At 39.8% G+C, this 25214-nt stretch overlaps 1 long non-coding RNA gene across 2 annotated transcripts in view; it reads right to left on the bottom strand.

The window, feature by feature from the left end:
• Positions 1–25214, bottom strand: part of LOC129924197 (uncharacterized) — a 73644-nt gene that overhangs the window by 657 nt on the left and 47773 nt on the right. Inside the window, exon 3 of one of the 2 annotated variants that reach the window (XR_008776205.1) lies at positions 1–469. This exon is cut by the window's left edge and continues 657 nt beyond it. This is a non-coding gene — a long non-coding RNA (uncharacterized LOC129924197). Of the gene's footprint in view, positions 470–17349; positions 17607–25214 lie in introns of those variants that run through there. The other variant, XR_008776216.1, reaches the window with a different exon arrangement.

Here is a 25214-nt window from a genome sequence, read left to right on the forward strand (position 1 = left end):
TGCCCGCTCCCATCCCAAGTCGTCCTGCGGGAGGTTTGGACTAGGAAGTAAACTTTCTTCAACTCTGAAGGAACATCCGAAACATGTAAAACATTTTTTTTACAGAGAACTCGACTTTGAATCCTGAGCTGAGTTTTGTTTGCCTGATGCCTAAACATTTACTTGCTGGGTGCCTAGACTTTTTTTTTCTTTTAAGTTTTTGTGTGATTCTTGTTTTGGTTTGTTAAGCACTATTGTAGTTACAATCCAGTCATACAAGTAATATTAGTATGGGGTGTGAGCTTGCCAGATTGACCTGACTAAGATCAAAACATTACAGTAACTAGAAAAAAAACTCAAGAATAAAATTTCAAAACGAAAAATTGGAATAAAAGTCCCATTTGTCATACTTGATGTAGTTTTAATGTGCATTCTCTTTCCCTCGGCTTGATGAAACACACAAGCAACAAGCCAGAAAGTCATCGACAACCTGAAAAAAAAAATGTAAATGTGAAGGTCATCAGCAAGATTAAAAACATGGAACGCGCTCTATTCGAAACAAATGAACATCACGGCCACTTGACTCAATTTTTGTTTTTTTAAAAATACATCTAAGTTCCCGGTTCGAGAGTTTAGCAATCACGTCATCACTGCCCTACCCACCCCACTTCATCGTTCCAAAGACATTGGCTTAAATATAGAACTTGTTCAAGACAGGGAAAAAAATATCGGATATCGGAACTCTGATACCAGCGACTTTATTTTAAGCCTGAATAAGAGAGATAATGCAAACTTTAAAAAAAAAAGATTATAATTGATAACCTGAAATTTTGCGAAAAGAAGATTTTGGATCTTGACCTACCATAAAGGTTAAATTAAAGAATCTTATAAATCTCTTCCCTGAATTTTTATTTTGTTCACTAGGAGATCATACATTCAAAACAGTTAACTCTACTAATTTGAAAGATTTTTTGGGTGAAGGAAAGAGCATCTGTATTATTGTCTATTCAGCAGCGGTTCTCAACCTTTTAGGCTCGGCGACCCCCCTTTACAACCCCCCACTCTGCCGCGACCCCCCACCCCACCCGCACACACACACACAGCAATAGAAGAATGGACAAAAACAATTCATTTTTCGATGGTCATAGGCGACCCCTGAGAAATCGTCAATCGACCCCCAGGTTGAGAACCCCTGGTCTATTGTTAGTTTGACGTCTATGTCACTTGTAAGCGACGTTGATTTGTCAGAGGATGTTGGTTCCAGTCCTCGTTGGATTTTGGTGCCGCCCATTTTTTCTCCATAACGACTCCCAATGATGCTGTTATATGTTCCATAAAATATAATAGATGTTATATGTTACATAGATGTTTTATTATTTATGTCATATATTAACAGTGGCGTAGCTAGGGTAGGGGTTGGAGGGGTCCGAATTTGAAAATCACTTCCGGGCCCACACCGGAGAGGGGCCACCAAAAGAGTGTCCGAATTTTTTATTACATTATCTCATATCATGATGTCTAATGTCAAAATGCAAGGGCCCCTAAAGAGCACCCTAATCCCTAGATACGCCACTGTATATTAATCTTATTCGTTTTTTTTTCTTATGTTGTGAACCTTTAAAATTTGAAAATGATGATTCATAAAAAAAATTTCTAGATCTAGTTACTGCATATTTAAAACTGGTAAACGCCCAAATTCGCTCCCTTTCTTTTTCCCGACAGTGTCCTCTTAAGTATGTTAGACATTTTTTTTAAACAGGGTAGTCCATTACCTCAAGTACCTCTTATCAAAGTGTATGATAATGATGCACTTATTGCTAGATAGCCCTTGAGTACCTTTCTCTTCCACATCGAGTGTTGTAGCACCTGTAGGCCCCCCTCCTCCTACTCCTTATTTTTTTTGGGGAGGGGGAGGATGTATGTGCATTACGTACGTGTTGGAATGTAAATCAACGCCAGGCTTACATCCCAGCGCTAAGCATTCATCGACCAGCAGGGAAAATATTCCGCACGACAGACTATGGATACAGCGGTCTTGCATATCCGCTTGGGTAGGTAATGTCTATAAAATATCCTGCTTTTTGCCGCCAAGATGTCAAGCCGTCTGCTGTGACGGGAGCGCAGACAAGAAGCTCACGCTTCGCTGGGCACGGGAGCTTACTCAACCGAGCGGAGAGGGAAAAATTAAATTCTAATTTGTTATTCAGTTCTTGTTTATATCTTTTATTCGCGTCCTCCCACAGGGGGGGTGCCTTGGGGGCGCTCATGGAGGAAGCGGCCAGGGCCTTGAAAAAGGTGGGGGGGGGGGATAAAAGGCGAAGTGTTCATTACTAAGAATGCGTTTAATTCAAAGCAGTTAATTTAGTGCCTGGTGACCTCGTGCGTCTTTTGGAGAGTAAAATTCTTGCATAAAGGAATAGTTAAAACATTTTTTGTTTGGAAACATCACAGAAGTTATTCCTCTTACCTATAGTGCGTTTGGCCCCTGAGCTGTACGAACTTTCTCAATGCACATATTATAGTAAATCTTTAATTTAGGAATAATTGTTTCGTTTACTTTTTGAAATAAGATCACAGTTTCATATTTTGTTTAGCGGTCCCCCAGAAAGGAAAAAAAAACACTATTGGTTTTGTGCTGTCTGTCTGTCTGTCATGCTGCTGGAAACCCAATTTTACAATGGCATGCATCGTGTTCTATATAGGTGCAATGTAACTTTTTGTGAACTAAAAATTACGCTTAGTTCTTGAAATTATCACTAACAGCGAACATACTATTATTGGTCAATAATGACAAATTCCAAAAAAAAAAATAAATAAATAAAATAAAAGCACTTCTAATCAACCCTCAAACCTTTCGTGTAGGATGACATCAAAATGTGCACTTTTATTTGCAGTTCCTACCAAACAACGGACCTAAAGTGGCCGCATACGAGTTTGTGCAAAAACATAAACTCCTTTTTGTAATCACGTGTTAGACATTATCTGCTTGTATAAAGTATTGTCACTTTGGTACATTTATAGTTATCGGTGTCTATACTGAGATAATTTCTAACATTATTAACTGCCTATCTTCTGCTCGATATTCCCTGCAACTTGTACAAAATCTGGCTAACAATGTCAGTTAAAGACTTAAGTTTCTACATTTTTTTGTTTCTTCCCCTCCTGATAAACAAATTGTCAGTCAACCAGAATTTTGTTTTTTTTTCGTTTCGTTTTCTCAGTAAATTAGTTTTACACCATTTTGTGACGTCTGCCGTTTCTCCCCCCCCCCTCCCCCCCCCTCCCCCCCCCCCCCACCCAAAAAAAAAAAATCAAGAACAGTAACTCTTTGAAGGTCAAAGTAGCAAAAGTGAAAAGAAATAAATCTAACCAAATCTTACAGTTCGAGATGATATCACAAGGAAGATTGCGCCGCTTTAGATTCGTGTTTACAAACTTTATTTTAAAATGGATCTTTTCACTAAGTTTTGCTGAAATCATTTCTGGAAGAGAAGAAAGAAAGGAACTTGAGTACAAAGAATTCAGCTCAGAACTAATCGAGTTGACAAGGGCAGTAACAAGAATGAATCAAGCAGACAGGTAAAAACATCAAGTGAAACAGAAGCATTACTTCCCCCTTCCCCTCTGTTTTTTTTTTTTTTAAACCTACTTTTTGTTTTCGTTTCGTAATATTTTCCAGCATCGTGTTAAAAAAAAAACACAGAAAAACTTCTCGGAGAGAATCATTCCCTAGAACAGTGTTTCCCAAACTGTGTTTCGCGGAACCCTAGAGGTCCGCAAGGCCTGAATAGGGTGTCCCAAGAAATACTGGACTATTTAACTAGCAGGCCACCACGTGAATTTATCTCTCTTAAAAAAATAAGCAAAGTGTTCCGCTAAATACTCAAATTTTTTGAACTGTTCCGTTGGGATACAAATTTGGGAAACACTAACCTAGAAATCTGCAGGGACAGATTAGTGGAACATGTCAAAGTAGTGTCCTTGGACATGAATTCCTTGGTGAATGATCAGAGCTGTCTGCGTCTGTACTGGAGCTTTATCTTCTGGAAGTTCAAAAGTTAATTTTGATTGATGGATTAACGTTGTAACCCCAAGGTCTAATAAATATGAAGGTAACAATAAAAATAGTAATACTATCTCACAGGACGTTTAACATAACAATGAAAAGAAGAGAATAGAAAGCATCAGGCTTGAAGAAAGAGACTTTTGTAAAAGTCATATTTGCATGATGTTTTCTTTCTTTCAAAATAATTAATAATTACCAGTAATTAATGACGGATTAATTTTTTTTATTGATTCATGTCTTGCTCATGCCGATGAATTAATGTTCAAAGGTTCGCCTTGATCCGAGAATGGGTGTGGGAGAAATAAGCTGTACACACGTTTTTACCAGACAGACAGACGGACAAACAGACAGACAGAGTGAATTGATATAAGCTTTGTAAAAAAAAAAATTAAAGTCCACTAAACCAACTTGAAGGCATAGAGGAGATCACTATAGCCAGAGCTGGGCTTAGAAAGAAAACTTTACAAAATTTGCTGCACAAGATGGATGTCTGCTTGGTGGTGTGATATGAGTGCTGGTCAATCTTCGGACTTCTCTATGGTCCCGGGCTCATACCCTTTTCTCTGCCAGTCCCCGCCTTCCAGCAGTAGGTTTGGACTAGATTATCTTTAACTTTGAATGAACATCAGAAACATGTAAAACATTTTACAAACATTTTACAAACCTTAAGCAGTCAAAAAAAAAAAGTTATTTTCGAAGAAAAAAACACGATTGACCATTAGAGAAGACTTCCACTGACTTCATCAGACAACTGCCTCTTCCGAGTCAGGAGGGGCTAAATATGTAGGTCACAGATGGGTCTTGCAGCCTAGTCAAAGAACTACTTCATTGTTCCTTTAACATCGGATGTAAGACAAACACAGAGTGTAAGACAATGACAATATGTACAATTAAAAAAAAATATGTTTTGGATGTTCCTTCAGATTAGAAGAAAATTATTCAGAGCCCAAGCCTCCAACTTGACGGCGGGGAAATGACAGCGGGTAGGGTTTAAACCTGGGATTATCAAGACCATCGAACGATAATCTACCACGCGAACTAACAGCCAATGTGTAAACAAATTCAACGAGTCATACTTTGTAAAGCCTTATCAACGAGGTTGTTGCACGAGTATTAACACTTGTTTCCTAAAATGACTTGAGTATCACCAAGACAATATCACCAAGACAATATCGCCAAGACAATAGCACCAAGACAATATCTCAAAGACAATATCACCAAGACAATATTACCAAGACAATATCTCCAAGACAATATTACCGAGACAATATTACCAAGACAATATCACCAAGACTATATCTCCACAACAATATCACCAAGACAATATCACCAAGACATTATCTCCAAGACAATAACATCAAGACAATATTACCGAGACAATATCATCAAGACATTATCACCAAGACATTATCTCCAAGACAATATCACCAAGACAATATTACCGAGACTATATTACCAAGACAATATCACCAAGACTATATCTCCAAGACAATACCACCAAGACAATATCGCCAAGACAATATCACCAAGACTATATCACCAAGACAATATCACCAAGACTATACCACCAAGACAATATCACCAAGATAATATCACCAAGACTATATCACCAAGACTATACCACCAAGACAATATCACCAAGATAATATCACCAAGACTATATCACCAAGACAATATCACCAAGACTATATCACCAAGACAATATCACCAAGACAATATCACCAAGACAATATCACCAAGACTATATCACCAAGACAATATCTCCAAGACAATATCACCAAGATAATATCACCAAGACTATATCACCAAGACAATATCACCAAGACTATATCACCAAGACAATATCACCAAGACAATATCACCAAGACAATATCACCAAGACTATATCACCAAGACAATATCTCCAAGACAATATCACCAAGAAAATATCTCCAAGACAATATCACCAAGACAATATCTCCAAGACAATATCACCAAGACAATATCTCCAAGACAATATTACCAAGACAATATCACAATATCTCCACGAAAATAAAACGAAAGCCTAGTTAGATGAAATAAAATCGTATTTCATGTTTTCCATACTAGACAAACATGATCTCCAGACAGACATAACACGGACATGGGTTATTTCTGGGAAATGTCTTCCAACCCTATTAGTGCTAACTTTGAGACATAAACACATTATGCAAATTGGTTGGAGGCAAAACGAGGCAGGAGAATAAAGAGAAACTATTAAGCAGTCTTGGGCAGTTTATGGAACGTAAGTCTTCAATGTAAGAGAGAAGCAGAAGGGAGATAATTGTGCTAATGAGTCGGGAGATTCGGGAAATAAGAAAAAAAGAAGAATAAAACTTTCATGACTCCAGGCTTCCAACCTGTTTTCTCCCTGCCAAAATATTACAATGAGGTCACACTAACCGAGCGCACTTCTGCGAGAGAGTTGTCTTGAGAATAGATAGATTTGTCGTAGAGTGCCCCAATTTAATTGGAAGACAACGGCCACCCTCTCCATAAGAACCATGTCAGGTCGTCGCGAAGTGGGCGACTACTGTCGATCAAAACTAGAACAGAGCGGTACAAAAACTGGTTCGTACCTCACTCGGTCAGACTATATCAACGCCACTCGTTGATCAGGAAACATGAATAGGACCAAGATGCCTGTGTGTAGTCGTTGAATGAGCTTTCTATGTTGTGTCTGTTGTATTTATGTGTATGTTTCTGTTGTGTTGTCTTTATATGAGAAAAAGAGTCATTGTAATCACAACAAATTTCCATTTGGATATATAAAACATTCTTAGTCTTTAGTCTTAATTCACCTCAGACAGACCCTACTACATCAAACACTGCCATACCTAGCACTCTTATAAGTTCCCTTTTCAGACTTGTGATCTATAGGGCATATTATGTAAAGGTCATCTCTGTGGCCTTCGGTTAACGAGGGTGTCATGTGGCCAGCACAACGACCAACCACCTTTACTTTTCTCCAACTAATGTCAGGTACCCATTAGAGCTGGGTGGACTCAGAAATCCCAGTCTTAACTAGGATTCGAACCCTGGTACCCGGTTCAGAAGCCAAGCGCTTTACCGCTCAGCCACCGCGTCTTCAACACTCGTATGGTTGCGTGGAAAAGCTGAGAAGAACAGCACATTACTTTTCTAAGGCACAGCCTGCACAAGGGCTTACAGCTCAGCATAGAAAATCTGGCTAGAGGAACAATGCCAAATAGTACATCACAGTTTTCTATGAAAAGAAATGATTCTGTGAACTTCATGACAGTTCAACTATAAATGCTTTCGCATTTTTATAAGAATCACAAAGCTCGCCCAACTTACTGGCAAGTAATAAAAATTAAATTAGCGCCCTTTCGAATTCGCATCCCAATTCATCTGAGCTCAATGTAAAAATATGAATCTTTTATCTAGTTAGTTAGAACATTAACGAAACAAGTCTTAGAGCTAAATCGGGTTAAGAGCAGAGTAAAAAAAAAATATTTATTTGAACGGTTAAACTGGAAGAAACCGTAAAACTTATTGAAATAACTAGGGCCGGATTTAAGGAGGTGGAGGCCCTGCAAATAACCACATTTTCGTTTTCCCTTTGTTTTAAATTGTTTGAATCCTCAACTAGGAAACTAAAGACTTGGGCTCAATCTCAGACGATAATGTCAGATGCCTTTTAGAATTTTTTTTATTCAAACATACACATACAATATGAGTTTATAAGCTTCTTTTCTTAATTTAGTTTCGTTGGTTTGGGCAGCACCGGAAGTAGTTTAGACTAATTATACTTTTATATAAGACTAGCAGCATACGGGCCTTAATCTACTCGGACATTTTCCATTTCAGTTCTCTGAATTATTTTTAATGTGTCCTCTCCTATGTGCTCTGAGTGCGAAATTGTAAATTTTACTTTTTTTCCCGCCTTCATTTTGATTCACGAGTGCTTCCTTAATCGTGTTAGCAGAAGTTTTGGGAATCGGTGTGGAGAAGAATTATCCGCCCCTGTGCGGTCTAACGTGGTAGACTGTGTGTTCTTTGGAATGAAATTACCAAGTAACCGAGGGATGGCCGAGGTCAGAATGGTAATGGTGCTAGCGAAAGTAAAATGGTAAAGTGTAGTGTTTTTATTTTTTTTTTTAAAAAAGGTGAAACAAATACAACTCGAGTTTAGCAAGTTGAGTTGTTTCTTGACGTGGAAACTTAGTACATAACAGACCTCAGGCATAATGTATCTGTAATAGATTGGTGTGGTAAAATTGTTAATTACAAAGTTTACATTAGCTCATTTGTCTGTCTGTCTCGTAAGACGTTTGATCACGTTATTTCTTCCTACACCAATTCTCGGATCAAGTTGAAATTTTGATTAATTGGCGAAGACAATAGATAAAAAAAAAACAATTACTCGAATAATTATTGGTATTTAATTATTTTGTTTGATACTGACAAGGGAAATTAATTCTTCAGTATTTAAAGATATGACTAAATATTTCAGGTTTTTTCCCCTTAGAAAGTTGTACACGTTATTTCTCCCACACACTTTCTCGGATCAAGTTAAAACATTTAACAACTATTTATTGTTATTAATAAAACATGATTCAATTAAAAGTTTACCAATTAGTCCATAAATTATTGGTAATTGATTATTTTGTTTGATATCGAAAAGGGAAATAACTTCTACATTATTGAGAGATATAGTTTTTGACTTGGAATTCGTCCCCTTAGACAAGGCTTTTTTTTTAAAAAGTATTTTTAAAAATTCTGTTTGTTTTCGAACTTAATTCGATGTTTACGTCATTTCTAGTTGTCTTATTGCTGGTAACATTCAGACTTAACGTTTGTCTGTATAATATAAGATAAGATATGATAAGATAAGAAGAATATGTGCTCCTGAGGGTTGAAATAACTGTACTTATATGCAGCCCCCTCTTTCCTATTAGAGTATGGGCTGCCAACAATGGATCTCCATTGTCATCTGTCTTTGACCATTCCTTCCATCTTGTTCCAGGTGTAACCTAAATTTTTGGGGTTACCTCCTTTAGTTCGCGTCGCCAGGTGCCCCTTAGGCCCAAAATCTCTCATTTACCTGATGGGTTCCAGTTAAATGCCTTTTTGGAGATGCTATTTGGCGATTGGCGCAAGGAGTGCCCAGTCCAGGCCCTATCTTCTCTGATTTCTTCTACAGGAAATTGGGCTCTGGTTCTTTACAAAGGGACGCTCCTTCTATTGATGTGTACGATTATTATTGTGTTATTTATAACTGGGAATGGATGAAGTCCCAAGATACGACCTCATCTTACTGATGGAAGACTTCAACGCCCAAATCTGCAGAAACGGGACTGCTTTGTGCATGAGTCTTTTATACTTTACTTATCAAAGACCAACAATAAAGTCACAATTGGTTAGTCTCTCACAGTTGGTGACACATACTTCGACCTTTTACAAATTCATATGAAAATGTTACGAGTACAACGTGGATATGCCGCTAATTAATATTATGGGAATAATGCAAGTACTTAATTGAATTGAGATTTTATTTTACCAGACTAAATTTGATTAGTCTTAGAAGTACTCGGTAAAACGTTGATTGTAGGGATGACTTCTCTTGCTATAGTTTCCTCCCACTCCCCGAATCTGTTTATTACAGATTTGGTTTGTCCCACAACATTGTCTCGGTTATCTACCGTAATCCTACTAAATCTGACAAGGGAGACAACGGCGTCCTGTGATGGGAGACAATCCAATACTGGACATGTTTGATACAGTGTTGTAAACCAAGAGAGAGTGCAGAGAACTCTATAATGACTCATGTGTGCTGGTATTTATAGGGAGCACATAGCCTCGTGATTAGACTATTATGGGATGGACTTGGCTGCATGGAATATATGACAATAAAAACAAAAACAAAATGAAGAAGTATTACAAACAAAATTTGGTACACTTGTAAGTCTATGGACTCCTTCTGTCGCAAAGAGCAGACAGATATCATATAAATAAGATGAATGTCTGATCATTAGCTAGGGGTCGGAGTGATGTTGCCAAAAAACAACAATCCCCCTACCTCCCTTTTCATGCAGATGTGTCTAAAAGGAACGGCAATGGAGCACAATCTAGGATCATCTGCGACGCAGGCTGTGTCAGTGTGTATGTCTATGTGCTGCAAGCTCCTTAAGGGAACGACAATGGCCCCGAAACAATCTAGGATCATCTGCGACGCAGGCTATGTCAGGGTGTATCTCTATATGCTGCAAGCTCCTTAAGGGAACGACAATGGCCCCGATACAATCTAGGATCATCTGCGACTCAGGCTGTGTCAGGGTGTATCTCTATATGCTGCAAGCTCCTTAAGGGAACGGCAATGGCCCCGATACAATCTAGGATCATCTGCGACTCAGGCTGTGTCAGGGTGTATCTCTATATGCTGCAAGCTCCTTAAGGGAACGGCAATGGCCCCGATACAATCTAGGATCATCTGCGACGCAGGCTATGTCAGGGTGTATCTCTATATGCTGCAAGCTCCTTAAGGGAACGGCAATGGCCCCGATACAATCTAGGATCATCTGCGACGCAGGCTATGTCAGGGTGTATCTCTATATGCTGCAAGCTCCTTAAGGGAACGACAATGGCCCCGATACAATCTAGGATCATCTGCGACGCAGGCTGTGTCAGGGTGTATCTCTATATGCTGTAAGCTCCTTAAGGGAACGGCAATGGCCCCGATACAATCTAGGATCATCTGCGACTCAGGCTGTGTCAGGGTGTATCTCTATATGCTGCAAGCTCCTTAAGGGAACGGCAATGGCCCCGAAACAATCTAGGATCATCTGCGACGCAGGCTATGTCAGGGTGTATCGCTATATGCTGCAAGCTCCTTAAGGGAACGACAATGGCCCCGATACAATCTAGGATCATCTGCGACGCAGGCTGTGTCAGGGTGTATCTCTATATGCTGCAAGCTCCTTAAGGGAACGGCAATGGCCCCGATACAATCTAGGATCATCTGCGACTCAGGCTGTGTCAGGGTGTATCTCTATATGCTGCAAGCTCCTTAAGGGAACGGCAATGGCCCCGATACAATCTAGGATCATCTGCGACGCAGGCTATGTCAGGGTGTATCTCTATATGCTGCAAGCTCCTTAAGGGAACGGCAATGGCCCCGATACAATCTAGGATCATCTGCGACGCAGGCTATGTCAGGGTGTATCTCTATATGCTGCAAGCTCCTTAAGGGAACGACAATGGCCCCGATACAATCTAGGATCATCTGCGACGCAGGCTGTGTCAGGGTGTATCTCTATATGCTGCAAGCTCCTTAAGGGAACGCAATGGCCGATACAATCTAGGATCATCTGCGACTCAGGCTGTGTCAGGGTGTATCGCTATATGCTGCAAGCTCCTTAAGGGAACGGCAATGGCCCCGATACAATCTAGGATCATCTGCGACTCAGGCTGTGTCAGGGTGTATCTCTTTGTGCTGCAAGCTCCTTAAGGGAACGACAATGGCCCCGATACAATCTAGGATCATCTGCGACGCAGGCTGTGTCAGGGTGTATCTCTTTGTGCTGCAAGCTCCTTAAGGGAACGACAATGGCCCCGATACAATCTAGGATCATCTGCGACTCAGGCTGTGTCAGGGTGTATCTCTTTGTGCTGCAAGCTCCTTAAGGGAACGACAATGGCCCCGATACAATCTAGGATCATCTGCGACGCAGGCTATGTCAGGGTGTATCTCTTTGTGCTGCAAGCTCCTTAAGGGAACGACAATGGCCCCGATACAATCTAGGATCATCTGCGACGCAGGCTGTGTCAGGGTGTATCTCTTTGTGCTGCAAGCTCCTTAAGGGAACGACAATGGCCCCGATACAATCTAGGATCATCTGCGACTCAGGCTGTGTCAGGGTGTATCTCTATATGCTGCAAGCTCCTTAAGGGAACGACAATGGCCCCGATACAATCTAGGATCATCTGCGACTCAGGCTGTGTCAGGGTGTATCTCTTTGTGCTGCAAGCTCCTTAAGGGAACGGCAATGGCCCCGATACAATCTAGGATCATCTGCGACGCAGGCTGTGTCAGGGTGTATCTCTTTGTGCTGCAAGCTCCTTAAGGGTCGCTTGCTTCTGATTTTTATTCAGGGTTGGCCCCCGAAGCCTCTTTTGGGTATAGCTGCAAGGCAGCAGCAGTTTCTTAAGTGAGTTGCCAGCCGAAGCTAACGAGGCCATCCTGACCCGAAGCTTACTGGTTTAGGCGCCAGTTACTCGCCTTTGCCCTTTTTCCTGTTAGTCATAACAATTTCGCCGGACTCAATATCAGAGTCTCAAATGAAGGCCTGGATTTGGACTAGTTGTCTGAGGCTATTGAGACCCATGCCATCTGAAGCATTTTATAGGTGTGAACATTTGATTAATGTAATTAATAATTAAATTTTACACAGTGGAACTTATTCTTAGAAAGAGTGACGAAAAACAATTCAAATTCAAAAAAAAAAATTCCTCCATATTTTATGTTTAAAAAATAATTCAATTCATTTCAAAATATTTGGAATTATAAGCTCGCCCTGATACAATTATACAGACAGAAGGAAACTTTGGGTTATAGAAAGAAATGTTTGCAGGTGGAAAACAAATATACTTATAAACGTTTACTTTGAACCGAAACTCTAGAATAAATTCTTACAAGGAACCCCCCCCCCCCAGGAACATTTAATGTTCCCTCCCCACTCGTTTATCCCCCCCCCCCCCAAAAGTGTCTAAGCATTTGTTACAAGTAAATATTGACATTTAACTAAAGTAACATCATTAGTTCAAGATTTATTCTCTGTAATACACTAAGATTGTATCTTCCAGTATAAACCATTTGTCTACTTATTTTTCTTTTTGAATTATGACCTGATGTTAAAGCAGGGGTTCTCAACCTGTGGATCGCGAGCACTTCGGGGGTCCAATGACCATTTGTCAGGGGTCGCATAAGACCATGGGAAATTTGGATTTTTAGTCTATTTATCATCGGAATTTTTGTTTGTTTGTTTATTTGTTGTTTTTTTTTTAGTCGTTTCTAACGATCTTATTTGTACCATATAGTTTTATTTATAATAACAAAATAAAGGGGCATCACATTACTCACAGCGATTTTTATTAAAGAAATTATGAAACGATCGTCAAACATAATGTGAAGAAACAAGTCCTTTTTATGTTTAAAGTGCCTTTTTAATTGTGTAACATTTCAACATAACATATATACACGGCAACGTTATATACAGATCTCTTGCTTCACTCGCTGACCTTTTTCTCTCTCTCGTGTTTACACACTAGTCACTTCCCCCAAGTCCCCTAACTCTCGATACTCAACACTTGACCGTGTGTCACGGTTGACCACACAGTAACCGTGTCACCACACATAAATTTAATTAAATAAAAGTGAAAAAAACTTTGTAGCAATTTAATTATATAAACACATTTATTTTACACTAGTTACAGTTACATAAAGCTTTTGCTGTATTCAACTTTTACCAAATGAAAATATATCATAAACCAGATATAGACATTACGATAAGGATTTTTATAGCATTAGTCAATTTCAATTTACCTAGGATGAAGATAGTATACGGCTGGGGGGGTCGCGTACTAGTGGAGAAATCGCATTAAGGGGTCGCGGCACTAAATAGGTTGAGAACCGCTGTAACAGTTAAAGGGATGGTAGTTTCGAATTGTGGACAGAGGCTGTTTACCTACTAAGTGATTAGAGAGTACATGAAATAAATACTGTGACGTGTTAGTCGGCGTTCTACCAACACGAGTGGTGAAGTAGAAGGAAAACAAAAAAAAGATTTATCGTGATTGGGGTGGGGGGGGGGGGGGCGGTCTTGGAAAGATCAATACAATGTTCAGTGATCCGGAAAGAGTTCAATAATTTCAATCTAATAGTGGACTGCTTCTGTTGTTAATGACCTACTCTCTCAGTCCCTCGTCTCTGTGCGTCTTTTTTTTTCTCTCTTCCTCTGCATTTCTCCATTTACCTCTTTCTGTCCGTTTCTCTCTCTCTCTCTCTTTCTCTCTCCTCCTCCCTCTCTCTCTCTCTCTCACCCTTTCTATCTCGTTTGCTCTCCGTTTCTTATACTTTCTGACGCTTTTCCTCTCTCTCTCTCACACTCTTTATCTCCCTGACCTTCTCTTTCCCCATCTCTTTTTCACCTATTCCCCTCCCTTCCTGTTCTCTTTCTTTCTTTCTTTGCTCTCCTTTCTTCTTACTCTTCGATCTCTTTGTTATGTTGGAACGTTCAGATGACTAGACCGGTATACGAGATGGACTGTGCAGTTTCTCTTTGTCTTATCTTATAAAATACAGACATTTGTCTTATCTTATAAAATACAGACGTTATTTGTCTTATCTTATAAAATACAGACGTTATTTAAAAAGCAAAAACAAAAAAAAAATACTACGTCCTACGCATGTTCCTATGTCATGCATGTTAATCAATGACTTTAATTCTGCCAAAATATTGGTTTCCCTGGCTGACTCAGGCAACCCATTTCCATGCTCTAAGTGCACTAGGGAAGAAGGAGCATTTGTACAACTTTGTCCTAGCATATGGAACGAGGAATGTGACTTTATCTTTGTGTCTTTCTGAGTATTTTATTAGGTTTAGTTTTTAGATTTGAAGATTATGGTTCAGTGTTTTGTGTTTACTTCTTGAAGGAAGTCGTGGTCTACTGTCACATCAGCACAGAGGCTGTCAGCAGGCGCGTTAAAGCGCTTGGCTTCTGAATCGGCGGTCCTTTTTTATTTCGGGATCTTAGGGCGCCGCTGAATTAATATCAATTAATATCAGAATTAACCTTGCTGTAAGTATAACATGTTAGGTTAGTGTTGGCTACAGATACAAGTTTTGATGAGTGAAAAGTTCTATATCTACATTTTGCGACAGCCGAAGCACAAATGTAGCTGTCGAAACTACCAGTATCGACGAAGACATCAAGTGTAATTTATTACACACAGGATGGCAAAACAATTTATAGCCTAATAGCACACACACACACACACACACACACACACGCTGACCTTAACACCAAACCAGTGTGACACACCAGTACAGATCGGTTTACAACACATAAGAAACATAAATACACACCATTTTATCATTTTATATAGAAAAAGGGGGAAAAAACTTGCTATATTGAGAGATATGGCACTACTCAATGCAAACTGTATTTGTTTGTAAAATGTTTTGTTTGTAAAATGTTTTACATGTTTCGGATGTTCCTTCAGAGTTGAAGATAATTACTTCCTAGTCCAAACCTCCCGCAGGACGACGGGGGATGGGAGCGGGCAGTGTTTGAACCCGGGACCATCGATAAATCTGAACGACAGTACAGCGTGCAAACCTCACGACCAGGCAGGCATGTATTTTCTTTTTTTTTTACTTGTTCCAATTAATTTGGCAATGCAAATATTTACTGGCTTTCTGGAGTATCTTTAAATTTTCAGTTTACAGGTAAATAGTAAAAGATCCCCCCGCCCCACCTCCTAATTCCACCTCTGACAGTACCAGCCCCTCCTCGGCATAAAGATTTTAAAGATCCTGACAACGTTAAACTATATACCACTATCACCCCTCTCGTGACTCTGGGATACATTCATTCCCTAAAGAAGCCAATTTCTCACGTCGGGTCGCCCAGAGCACGTGGTCTTGCAACCTATCCCTAGTCTCGTCTGCTTACTGCCTGACAATTAAACAAGCGCATCCGTTTTCATTTCCCAAACCGATCTGACCTATAAGTGGGTGAGTGCCTGGGCATTTAAATCAAAACTTTCCACTGAATACACGTCACGGAATAAAGCTGCTTGGTGTTCCCGCCTCCTGCAATTAAAAAAAAAACAAATATCGACAAAAAAAACTAAGAAAGAATGATTGTCTTACGTCTGCTACCCCCTCCCTTCTCCCCCTCCTGTATGTCCTCACTTCCTTCCTCCTCCCACACTAACTGGTAGTCTAGGGACGGCAATCTGAGTGTGTGCGTGTGTGTGTGTGTTGGGGATGTTGCGTCAACGATTCTGCACCAAATTGCAACTCTTTTGTTTTACAACTTTTTTTTGTCGAATTGTGCAGCGCAGTGCGAGTTCGTTCATGAATGTGGTGACGTCATAGTGAAGTGACGACAGCTCGCCAGGAGACAGTACGAAGACCGGTGAACATATTTTGTTTTTCTAATATTGTCCTAGTCTAGTTTTATAAAGTGCTAGATCTATACTTTTTTTTGGAAATTTTTGGCTAACTCCTAATAAATTGTATATATTGTTATAAACTTGGTGGTGGCACAGAGAGGGGTAGTGGTGTGTGTGTAGTCAGCCGACGCAAATCGCCCTAGGCCAGCGCTAGAGGAGCGGTCAACCGTGACGAGTTACGACGGTCAGCCGAGACAAGTGTCAACACGGCGGTTCGGGAAGGATCGACGGCGGTCCGGGAAGGTTCGACGTCGTGAACAGAGCTCAGGAGCGTCACGAGAGTTGTAGTCATCTGACCACCTAGAAACGTCGAGCGGCGTTCTGTCCGGTTCGAGAAGGCCAGTAGGGACCCTATATAAGGAGCGGAGGTGTCGCAGTCAAGACGGTTCAGAAAGGAGGTTCACGACAAGCGTTCAGAACACGGTCGACTACAGCACAGTTCAGCGGTGTGGTTCTGTACGGAGCATTACGACGGTTCAGTGCGGAGTACTATCAAGTACAGTTGAGACGAACGGCGTCTTGATCTTGGTCTGTGATCGAGTCCGACACAACGAGCCTAGTGTGTGAAGTCAGTCCTGAACTGTTGAACCCAGTGCAAGCCCGGAACGAGACGGAGAGGCCAGTGCAAGAGTTGATATGGCGGTACGGCTATTAACAGGAGAGATATTTGTACAGTGTACGTGCTGCCAATTGTACAGTATTGGCTGTTATTTATTCAACTATTAAAGTGTTACGTTACTTTGGAGCCCTGAGTTGTCAAGTTCTTTGAGTTGGTGGTGTATGGTGCAGTTTACAGAGAGCCTGGATAGTGAGATTCGTAACAATATATATTATATTCAGTATTATCACTTGTCATATCTATTTGTCCTACGAGTGTTGGGTTTTAAACTCAGAATAATTCAATTTAACTTAAGATCTCTGGACTAGACCTTTAATCAAAACCTGGGATATTGATACAAAAATTTATTGGTCAAAGGCTATAATTCATTTGTTTATTTATTGATCTAATTTTGAGATAGTACTATATGAGCACTCTAATCATGTTATAAAAATGGTTACCATAATATTAATAACAGTTGTTCATATCACTACATTTTCCGGATTCCTTCTCTTTGACGTCACTTCCAGTCAATCCACGCATTCGCCCCATATTTCATTCACACCATGCTGCGCTCCGACCGTAACAGAAGTATAAATAAACTGATCCTTGTGTTCAGTAGATCAGCAGTTCAGAATACACTCATATTTATGCAGCAGATCGCAGGGATTTCTCTGCAGCAGAATTGAAGAGTTGCTATGATCATCACACACAGATTACCGGTATCTCAAGGTATTGAACACCTTTAATTTACAAGAAAAAAAGTGTAAATATATTAATCTAAAATTATTTGTATTTATGTTTTCTTAAATATATATAAAAAAGAGCTCATTATTTTAAAATGTTTTTCTAGCATTTCTCAACCTTCTGTTTTGTGTGTGTGCGTGCGTGTTTTGGTGGGGGCTTACTTAAAGTCTAATTTGAATTTCCATAAGGTTCTAACAGTAACTTCACTCAAATTCAGAACAGTCCCAGAATGCTTTTAAATCTACAACTTGTCTTCCACCAGAAACATGTCTTGGAAAATAGTTTCAGGATAATTTTTGTTTTTAGTTCTTGGAAACCATTTCTCTCTCTCTCTCTCTCTCTCTCTCTCTCTCACACACACACACACACACACACACACACACACACTATTTGGTCCCGTTAAAACTAGTTTCTAAATGGTCCCTCGACCTCTTGGTGTCCAGCCCTGCCCCCTTTTATTGCTTCCAGACGTCAGTGTCTCTTTTTTTTTCGATTAAGTATTTAAAGTCAAGTTTGGATGTGTGTTCATTATAAGACTGCTGAAAGGCCAAGCAAAGGTCACCAATTTGTAGCCGTACCATGTCCCTAATAGTTCAAGTTAGCCAGCCTTTATATACTCTGATCCTTGTTCACTGATACAACCAAAACACACACACACACACGCACACACACACACACACACATACGTACATACATACATATATATATATATATATATATATATATATATGGGAAGAGGTGGCACTGGATAGATCCACATGGAGAGAGAGCATAAAGGAAGGGTCACGGAATGCAGATGTCATACACAACAGACGCAGAAAGAAGGGTGAAAATGCAACGGCGCCTGGTGATCACATATGCCCAACCTGCGATCGCAGCTGTGTATCAAGGATTGGCCTCTTTAGTCACACAAGAAGTTGCAAAGGGAAAAGATCGTCTCTCGAGACGTAAAATGCCACAGAGTAACTCCAGTGGCGGACTGAAAGGGTTAATGTGTGTGTGCGGCCTACTGATACACACGACTCAGGCCAATCACAGCGTGACGATCACAGAGGTCAAGGGCTGTTGAACAAGGGACATTACTGCTAGTGCACGCAAGTATGACCCGTGCTGTGGGCATGTGACCGAAAGCCTCCTCGGTCGAGAGACCATGGGTAAAGAGAGGACAGTTGAGTCCAGGACAGCAAAGCAGTAAGGACTGTGTGGTACCTTTGAGTCTTCGAGAATGTAGCTGTACGAGCTAGAGCAGGGGTTCTCAGCCTGTGGGTCGCGACCCCTTTGGGGGTCGATTGACGATTTCCAGGGGTCGCCTAAGACCATCGAAAAAATGAATTGTTTTTGTCCATTCTTTTATTGCTGTGTGTATGCGGAGGAGGGGGGGTCGAGGCAGAGTGTGTGTGTGGGGGGGGGTGGGGTTGTAAAAAGGAGTCGCCGAGCCTTAAAGGTTGAGAACCGCTGAGCTAGAGAGAACTGTAATGTTAAGTTAGGCCAGTGATGCCCAAAGTACGGCCCGCGGGCCAGATCGGGCCCACGACGTGATTCCATCCGGCCCGCCGAAATGTAGGCACAAAGTGTAGAAAATCCCCCCTTTTTCCCCCAAAAAAAAAAAGAAATAGAAGGTGCAAAAATGTATCTGTACTTACGTTAGGGGCTTAGAGCCCTCAATTTTTCTCCTGATTGATTGGTACCATGACATTTAGCATTTGTGCGTTTATAAAATAGGTTTCTGAGTGTAGAAAGTACGTTTTGTACCAAGAGAAGTGACACGGTTCTTTACTTTTGTGGAACATGATACTAGGCCAACATATTTGTTTTATAGAGAAAGTGTGGCTATTTAAAAAAAACAAACAACAACATATAAACGACATTATAAAACAAATATGACGGCATTCTTGGTTTGTTCCGCGAATAAAAGTTTGTTAAACTAAGCCTAGAAATTGGAGGATTGATGGGAATATTTTACCAAAAAAAGAGACAGGAAAATGACTCGGTTGTAAAACTAGCAAATAATCTAAGTACAGAGATGAAGCCCAATGTTGCTGATATTTTAAGTAGAAAAATGAAGCTATCTTCTGAGGCGGGGAAAAAATATACATTTCAAATATCCCATTAATTAATTAAGCACTGGATCTACGGGTTTCAGGTCTATCGTTTTTGTAGGCCTACGTTTTCGTTCATGCGGCCCGCGACACGAGTGTCGGAAATTAAAATGGCCCGCAGGTCGAATTAGGTTGGGCATCACTGAGTTAGGCAGTTCGGTTTAGTACAAGAAAGCATTTTTAGTTGGTGTTGGATTGGCTGTCGATGTAATTTGTTATTAAAACCGCCACATTGTTACTTGAAACTCTTGCTGTCAAGTTCTTGTGTTACATGTGCTGTGTTGTTAAAAGGTGTTCACAGAAGTCCTGATAGAGAAGATCATAACAATATATATATATATATATATATGTATGTGTGTGTGTGTGTTTAGCCAAATGCAGGCTTATCGTATGAACATTTACAATTCAACGAAAATTGACAATATTATACAACGTCTAATTAATATATACAAATTTATACTGTAAAACAACAGCAGCTTTTACAGACTTTAAAAGCTCTAAATGAGAAAGTTTCGCACTGTTCCGTTTTCGTTGCCGCCAAACTGTTCAATCCAAGTGTTACCTGGCCAGTTTGACAGTAACAGACGAGACGCTGTTGGCCAGATTTTGTCACATTTATCAGCCAAAGAAATACATTCACTTTCGAGCATTTCAAACACGACCGAGTTAATTAGTGCTAACGAGATGTTACAAGTTGACAAATGAGATGCTGATATATAGTAATCACACACTATTTGAAGTCTGTCGCATCTCAAATATAATGCAAATTGTCCATCTATCCAAGCTCTGTATAATGAGTGACATACTATAATATGTATAATTTACATAATGAAATTCTGAATATATTATAAAATTTTTAAACTGTGTCCAGTGAATGTCAATGCTTCTTTGTATTGAAAGAACTATTTCAATCTTTTTTAAACTCACATAAACATATGTTCGACTCTGCATGATCGTCTGCTATGATCGTCTGATTATTTTTCACTGGCATAACCAACATCCAACCTAAAAAGAGACTGACTGAAAGATTTTCCCTTCCATGGACTTGTCTATATAACTCCTTGTCCAGGTGTTAACTAAATAGAAAGGACACACAGTTTGCCGGTTTGGCATGAAACTTAAAATATTTGGTGTATTTAATTTTAGCTTCTCTATGTAACTCAAATGCTTGCAGACTTACGTAGATTGAATCTTAATGTTATGAAACTCAAGCACAGAAAATGTAAATCGAACAATTAAAAAAAAAAAAAGAATTCAGAGAAAAAAAACTTATATGAACTGTAAATGAATCAATCCAACAAACCCATAATAAGGCAGCTTGACTGACAGTATGAAGTTATTAACAGTTACCAACAATTAACGATGAACGACAATAAACCCTAAAAAGTCGCTTTATTCCTCTTTTATTATCTTTCATAAAGACCTTTCTAGAAACTGCATTCCTTTGCATATCTTTGGAATACTTTTGCTGATGGATAGCCAAAGGTAATATAGAAACTGACTAAAGTATCAAAAGATACTTCTCTAGATAAAGAAAAGTCAAGTTCCTCTTTCAGAACTTGCGATCCATATTGGCATATGATGTAGCCCACGGTTAACGAGAGTGTCATGTGACCAGCACAACGACCAATCGCCTTTACTTTTCCCCGACTAATGTCAGGCATCCATTAGAGCTGGGTGGATTCAGGTTTCGATATTTTCTTCTCTAGATAACTAGAACTTAATTTTTAACTTAACTTTTTTTTTTTTTTACTAAAGACATATTAGTCATTTTATGCATTAAACTAATATAATCTTTATAATGTTTATTTTAATAAAAGCAAATATCGTTTTAATACTGAATAAAGGAAAGGTCATTATATTTTTACCTTTAACATTATCTTGACCTTTCTTCATTAAATTTTTAATTCGCCTCGAAAGTTCACAACAATAAATAATTTACTTCTTGCTAGATAGCATCATCAAATTTTTTTTGAATAGACTTTTGACATTTTCAAAACGTGGAGAAGAATGGCTTAGAAATTTAAGTTATCGCAAAACATGGCAGTGAAGAGAGTCACTTCAAAGTTTAGTTTGATGGACTGTGGTCAGTGAATGGCCTGGGGCCATCTTTGATTTAACGAATTAAGAGACAGAAAACAGAACAAGAAAGCAGAGACCTGGAAAGCTTGTTACAGGCAACGCTGTTGACATTTGACAAGACAAAACAATTTGTCAGTTCATTTGGCAGGCACTAATGGAGATGGCACTTGTCTGTCTTGATTTCTCAAACTGATGTTTTAGTTTAAACAGACAGACAGACAAACAACGAAACATAGAATATCAATATATCTGAATTGATTGGAGCAGTCTGATCGGTGTTTGTTCACTATTTAAAAAACGATTTTTTGTTAGGTCATCGTAAGGTCGTTGTAAGATCAAAGTAATATCCCTGTAAGGTCATTGTTATGACAGCAATGTCTTCGATCCTGAAGATTAAGAATATCCCTGTATTATGACAGCAATGTCTTCGATCCTGAAGCTTAAGAATATCTCTGTATTATGACAGCAATGTCTTCGATCCTGAAGATTAAGAATATCCCTGTATTATGACAGCGATGTCTTCAATCCTGAAGATTAAGAATATCCCTGTATAATGACAGCAATGTCATCGATCCTGAAGATTAAGAATATCTCTGTATTATGACAGCAATGTCTTCGATCCTGAAGATTAAGAATATCCCTGTATTATGACAGCGATGTCTTCGATCCTGAAGATTAAGAATTAGTTCAGTGTTTCCAAACCTAGTAGCAACCTGCATATTTTGCCACATCTGATGCAGACAAAGGCGTTGTCCGTCGGGTTTTTTTTTTCGTCATCTGCGCCTGTCTTCAACAAAGGCTTTACTTTAGGCCTCAAAAGTGTGTCTTGCGGTCTTCGTGAGAGCTCTCCAGCTGTCTCTCTCAGGTCAGAGGTTATCTTCTGTCAGCTACTTTCCTCTATACCAGAGTGGGAAAAAGGACCACTGAGTTGATCTTTAGAGCGCTTTTATAGACGCCAATATAACTAATAGATAACTAATAAATAACTAATAAATAACTAATGTATAAATACTTACTTAGACTTATGTATGACCATGTCATTCGTCGCATGGGGCGGCAGGCTCTCTCCACAGAGATCGCTCATGGGCGACTTCAACAGCCTCATCCCAGCTGGTGCCCACAGATTTCACGTCTGCTAAGAAGGTGCGACGCCATATTGTTTGATGCGAACTGCGTTTTTTCGCTTTGGTCATTTCAGGTTTCCATGTTATGTCTGACTTTGGTCAATGTATTTCGTCTTATCCTAAAGATATGTCCAGCTTGTCTTATACGATGTCCGGTCACAATTTCACTCAGGGAACGAGTGCCCGTGTGAGAAGGAACTTCGCTGTTGGTGGCATGATCTCGATGTTGCTTCTAGGAGCCTTCTCATCGCTGGCGAGTCACGTTTGGTCTCTTATGGATGACTTCAGGGTATCGCAAGCGTAGGTGATCTTTAGGACGATGGTTGTATTGAGGGGGCGGGTATTGGTCTTCAGGCTGATTGATTTGTTCCCCCAGATTGGTCGTAAATTTTAAAAGACAGCTCAAACGTTTGTTGCATCGTACTATCTCCAACACCAAGAGAATCTTTTCCATGTCTTTATTGATTTCAAGAAAGCTTTCGATCGAGTATGGCACGGAGCACTCTGGGCGACAATGGAAAAGTACAACATTAATAAAAACATAATCAAAGTTATCCAGAACCTCTACAAGGAGGCCACCAGTGCGGTGTACTTCAACAATAATATTGGGGACTGGTTCAAAACCACAGTTGGAGTAAGACAAGGCTGCCTACTGTCACCAACACTCTTCAATATCTTCCTTGAAAGGATAATGGAAGATGCCCTCGAGGGCTATGAAGGTACTGTTAGCATTGGAGGAAGAAGAATTACTAACTTGCGCTTCGCAGATGACATTGACGGCCTAGCAGGGACAGAAGAAGAACTAGCTGACCTGGTGATGCGCATTGACAAGACTTCCGCAGCATATGGCATGCAAATAAATGCCGAAAAAACTCAAATTATGACCAATAGCCATCAGGGCTTTAAAAGAGGCATCATTATTGGAGGTGAAAAGCTAACTAGTGTTAACAGCTTCAAATACCTCGGAGCTATTGTCTCAGATGAGGGAACAAAACCCGAATTATTGGCCCGAATAGCACAGTCCACAGCAGCCCTTTCAAAACTTAAAATAATATGGAAAGATAAGGGCTTAGCCCTCGGCACCAAAATTAGACTGATGCGCTCTCTGGTCATGGCCACATTTTAATATGCTTGTGAGTCGTGGACGTTGAATGCAGAGCTTGAGAGGAGGATCCTAGCAATGGAATTGAAATGCTACAGAAGGATCCTAGGCATCACATTCAAAGACCGCATCACAAACCAAGAAATCAGAGACAGGGTTACTGTAGCGATCGGAGCTCATGACGACCTGCTTACTATTGTGAAAAAACGAAAGCTTAAAACCTTTGGCCACATTACGAGATCTACGGGGCTCGCAAAGACCTTTCTTCAGGGAACAGTGCCAGGGAAAAGAAGAAGAGGCAGAAGGAAAAAGCGACGGGAGGACAACATTAAAGAATGGACGGGCCTGCCATTGAGAGAGGTTCTGAACAAGGCAAAAAAAAAGGGAGGAATGGAGAAAGACGGTCGACAAATCTTGCCTGGTGCCCCAACGGTCCAACAGACTAAGGGATAGGTAGAGGTAGGGGCGGACAATCGCCATGACATGTATTTCCAGCAATCGTAATAACACTGCCTGATGACTTTCGAAATAGGTGAACTATTTTATGAATATTTAAGCTCTGTGTATTTTGAATGTTGACTGGGTCACTTGTTGACGAATGTATAATTAATACCAACAAGGATAGGTGGGAGCCAGTATTGGGTCACTCTTCACTAACTTACGCTGAAGACCGACATCGATTTTCTAATCCCTTTCTTTGATTAAACATTCAACAAAATGTTCAGCTCACCATATTGAGACACCCAACTCTATTATTGTTTCCCTTTGAAATTTGGGCTTTCATTCTGGAATATTCAATTAAATGATGTTATCTTTCTTAAGTTTTTTTTTGTTTTTTTGTTTGTGTAGTTTGAAAACTAATAAACCCAAGCAAGCATACTTTTTAAGTATAAAAACCCAAGGATGTTATGTATAATATACAGCAGATAATCAAAACAAAATAAAAAAGAGCTCAGAGAGCTGAGTTTTGAACTCCGCGTGCCATTGTTGAAGGTTTGGAGTTATGGGCGAACCTTAGAAGCTATCGGAAGAGAGAGAACAAAAAAAAAAAAGATTTAATGGACCTCATTTACCTATCGTAAATAAACACCATTTAGTCACGTGATTCCCTATCTCTTTAATACCAATTACGTAATACACACAGGTTTTCACGTGATACGTTTTTTTTTCATTGTTTTATCAATAGTATCACGTGGC

Source organism: Biomphalaria glabrata, chromosome 1, assembly GCF_947242115.1.
Source record: "Biomphalaria glabrata chromosome 1, xgBioGlab47.1, whole genome shotgun sequence".
NCBI lineage: Eukaryota > Metazoa > Mollusca > Gastropoda > Planorbidae > Biomphalaria > Biomphalaria glabrata.